We start from the raw sequence: 4,293 nt of genomic DNA on the forward strand, positions 1-4,293 counted from the left end.
AGGTGAACAGAGAAGAGCAGACAGTTGTGGACACACATGGATAACTATGAACACAGTGAACATCTATCTGCTTCAGAGTGACCAAGCCAGTGAGGAACTCAGGCTACAGCTCAGGATACTCAACCTCAATCTCGTCATCAACGGAAGGACGCGTGTCACAGGAAGTATGCATGTCATTTAAATTACATCCCCCAACAAAGGCATAATAGAGCTATGTTTCATGCGTGGCGGTGACGTGTGATTGGCTGAAACTGTGACGTGTGATCGGCTGAAACAGTGCAGAGAACAGGGCCAGGGTCAGCTCCAGCTGAGCCACTGTTGCATGATGGGAAGTCCCGAGCAGCGCCCCCACCAGGACTAGGACGACAGCCAGCGGGAGGAGGAGGCAGGCTTCGTGTCATGTGACCGGCACGCTCTGCGGTCCACCGATGCCGCCGCCCTCGTGAGGAAAGGGTAGGAACTGCACCTTGGGCACGGCGAGGGCGGAGTTATTCCTCCTCATGGCGCCCCCGCTGGCCGCCGCCCCCCCTGCCCCGGCGCTCTTCCTCATGGAGTTGTTGCGTCTCATGGAGTTGCGCTTGCGGAGCGAGTTCTGGTGCGACAGCTCGCTCTTCTGCAGCGTCTGGATCAGGATGGACGGCTTCTCGTCCAGCTCGCGAAGCTGCAGCGGGGCGTGGCCACCTTCACCGTGTTGCCGAACTTGGAGTAGTCCACCGAGTACACGCCCTCCTCCTCCGCCACGATGGGCACGAAGCGGTGGCCCCACTGGATCTCCTCGGACACATAGGAGGTGCGCGCCTGCGTGGTGATGCCCGTGGTCTCCACCACGCCCTCCAGGATCACGATGACCTCCAGGTCGCTGCACTGCAGCTCCATGGCCGACAGGTCGTAGAGTGGACTGGGGGGGGGGCAGATCAAACACAATGTCACTTTAACGGAAGCACATTTTTTAAAACGCCATCATGTTTCCACACAATTTTGCTCCTAACCTCCTGTCTCATAACCTCCTGATCTGTAAGGGAACATAGAGGACAGACAGGTGAGAGAACCTTCTCTGTCTCTCTGTGTCTGCATGTCCGCCGGCGTCTGACCTCACCTGTTCTTGTCGATCACGTGGCAGATGATGAGCGGCGCCAGCAGGAAGACGCTGTTGCTGGCCAGGTCGCTCTCCGTCTGCACGTCGATCTGGTGGATGGGGATGACCTCGCCCTCGGGCGTGGTGGTCTTCCTCACCACCTGCAGGCGGACCGCCGCCCCGATGATCATGCTCTTGCGCAGGTCGCCGATGCGGATCATGAAGCAGAGGCGGTTGTTGCGCACGGCGATGACGGCCTGCCGGCTGAAGATGAGCGTCTCGGCGCGGTGGTGCGACTGGGCGGTCTTCATGAAGATGCAGCCCAGCATGATGGCGTTGATGATGAGGCTGGCGATGTTCTGCACGATCAGGACGGCGATGGCGGTCGGACACTGCTCCGTGATCATGCGCCCGCCGAAGCCGATGGTCACCTGCACCTCAATGGAGAAGAGGAAGGCGGAGGTGAAGGACCTGGGGGGGACAGAGAGGGGGGAGTGGAGGAGAGGAGGGGGGAGTGAGGGAGGTGGAGGAGGGGGGAGGGAAGTGAGGGAGGTGGAGGAGAGGAGGGGGGAGGGGAGTGAGGGAGGTGGAGGAGAGGAGGGGGGAGGGGAGTGAGGGAGGTGGAGGAGTGGGGAGGGGAGTGAGGGAGGTGGAGGAGGGAGGAGGGAAGTGAGGGAGGTGGAGGAGAGGAGGGGGGAGGGGAGTGAGGGAGGTGGAGGAGAGGAGGGGGGAGGGGAGTGAGGGAGGTGGAGGAGAGGAGGGGGGAGGGGAGTGAGGGAGGTGGAGGGGGGAGGGGAGTGAGGGAGGTGGAGGAGAGGAGGGGGGAGGGGAGTGAGGGAGGTGGAGGAGAGGAGGGGGGAGGGGAGTGAGGGAGGTGGAGGAGAGGAAGGGGGAGGGGAGTGAGGGAGGTGGAGGGGGGAGGGGAGTGAGGGAGGTGGAGGAGAGGAGGGGGGAGGGGATTGAGGGAGGTGGAGGGGGGAGGGGAGTGAGGGAGGTGGAGGAGAGGAGGGGGGAGGGGAGTGAGGGAGGTGGAGGAGTGGGGAGGGGAGTGAGGGAGGTGGAGGAGGGGGGAGGGAAGTGAGGGAGGTGGAGGAGAGGAGGGGGGAGGGGAGTGAGGGAGGTGGAGGAGAGGAGGGGGGAGGGGAGTGAGGGAGGTGGAGGAGAGGAGGGGGGAGGGGAGTGAGGGAGGTGGAGGGGGGAGGGGAGTGAGGGAGGTGGAGGAGAGGAGGGGGGAGGGGAGTGAGGGAGGTGGAGGAGAGGAGGGGGGAGGGGAGTGAGGGAGGTGGAGGAGAGGAAGGGGGAGGGGAGTGAGGGAGGTGGAGGGGGGAGGGGAGTGAGGGAGGTGGAGGAGAGGAGGGGGGAGGGGATTGAGGGAGGTGGAGGGGGGAGGGGAGTGAGGGAGGTGGAGGAGAGGAGTGGGGAGGGGAGTGAGGGAGGTGGAGGAGAGGAGGGGGGAGGGGAGTGAGGGAGGAGGAGGGGGGAAGAATGGAGAAAGAGAGAGGAAGATTCAGAGAGAGAGAGAGAGAGAGTGGTGGGGGGGGGGGACATGTCAGAGGAGCAGTCTGTCTACAGAGATCATAACCAGGGTCCTCTCTAACCCTGACCCTGGATCAGCTCCTATCTCAGCCTCTGAGCTATGGGGGCAGGATAATCTGACTTCACGTCTCAACATGAATTAAAGCGCTCTAATCCCAGACAAACATATTGGACAACAAGATCCCAGGCTAAGTAGTAGGCTAAAAATGTTTTTGTGCGCGTTCATGAAAGGAATATATAATTTCACTCTGCAATAGAGCAGTTCCAACAGTCAGCAACCTAAACCTTACATCTTTATTGTTTATAAAGTATTGACTACTACTGAGCACGTTTATAAACTATTGATCACTACTGATCACTTCACGCTCGTGACGCACTGCTCCACGCCGTGGGCCGCGCGGTTGGGGTCCAGGTCGCCACGAGCCACCAGACCATGGCGAAGAGCAGCCAGCTGCACAGGAAGGTCATGGTGAAGAGCAGCCAGCTGCACAGGAAGGTCATGGCGAAGAGCAGCCAGCTGCACAGGAAGGTCATGGTGAAGAGCAGCCAGCTGCACAGGAAGGTCATGGTGAAGAGCAGCCAGCTGCACAGGAAGGTCATGGTGAAGATGACCAGCGTGAAGCGCCACTTCAGGTCCACCAGCGTGGTGAACACGTCCTGCAGGAAGCGGCCCTGCTCGCGGATGTTCTTGTGCGCAGGTTGCAGGAGCCGCTCTTGGCGATGAAGCGCGCTTTGTTCACGCGGTCTCTGAACACGGGCTTTCGGGGGACCCGCGAGGCCAGGGGCCCCGGCAGGGCGAACTCCTCCGGGATGATGCTCTTTCTCGCCAACATGGTCTCACAGCAGCGTGTCACCGCATTTAGATAAAGTGTGACGGATAGTTGTTGGAGTTGTCCAAAGTTTCGGCTAATTCTGTCACCTGCGGGAGAACATGCTTCGGAGAAGGTGCCAAAACAATCTTTTCAACCGGAAAACTATTGTAATGTCTTTGTGGGAACCCCAGCGGTGTCTTCGGTCCTCTCTCTGGGAGGATTGCGACACGGGAGCGTTCCCAGTCGACCGGGCGCATCCCAACTTCTACTGACGTAGGCTGTCTGTCCGGGGGGGGGGGGGGGGGGGGGGGCTGCTCCCCTGATCACTTAACGAGCTGGGAAAACACGGATCTGTCTTTCACTCGGGATTTGGTTTTATCTAGAATTTTGATGTGAATAAGATACATTTAATAAAATGTACTAAAATAAAATGTATTAGACCCAGCATATTTTCACAAGTGTATTTATGGGCGAATACAATAAAATATAATATATGTAAATACCATTAAGATTAGGTTAGAAAATGAACTTAGAACGTTTAGGCCTATTAATACTGTTTCTACCAAGGCATTGGCTACTGTGCTGAGCAGTAGGATACTCTTGGGTTTATGATAGCTATATTTCAGCCATTGCACTGTATGAACACCAGATGGCGCCATTGAGCAACGGACGTAATGCATGGGACCTGTGGGGGTCATAGGTCAGGTATCAGCGCGGGACATCCATGACTAGGAGACAGTCTGTCACTTAAAGCCATTTTATTATCAGTTCAAGTGTAAAAACAAAACAAAAAGGTAGGCACACTGTATAATGTTCTGTGTCTATACTAAAAACACCAGGGTATTATATAATCACATAAAGTATATACAC

At 57.7% G+C, this 4,293-nt stretch overlaps 1 pseudogene across 1 annotated transcript; it reads right to left on the reverse strand.

Annotated features, from left to right (window-relative positions):
* Nucleotides 1–360: 360 nt before the first annotated feature.
* Nucleotides 361–3,444, reverse strand: LOC311326138 (ATP-sensitive inward rectifier potassium channel 8-like; annotated as a pseudogene). Its single transcript has 3 exons — nt 2,971–3,444; nt 1,097–1,546; nt 361–898 (listed from the first exon to the last, which is right to left on the reverse strand). The product of its transcript is annotated as an ATP-sensitive inward rectifier potassium channel 8-like (transcript).
* Nucleotides 3,445–4,293: the final 849 nt, after the last annotated feature.

The sequence above is a fragment of the Borostomias antarcticus genome (genome assembly GCF_949987555.1).
Source record: "Borostomias antarcticus genome assembly, chromosome: 26".
Taxonomy (NCBI): domain Eukaryota; kingdom Metazoa; phylum Chordata; class Actinopteri; order Stomiiformes; family Stomiidae; genus Borostomias; species Borostomias antarcticus.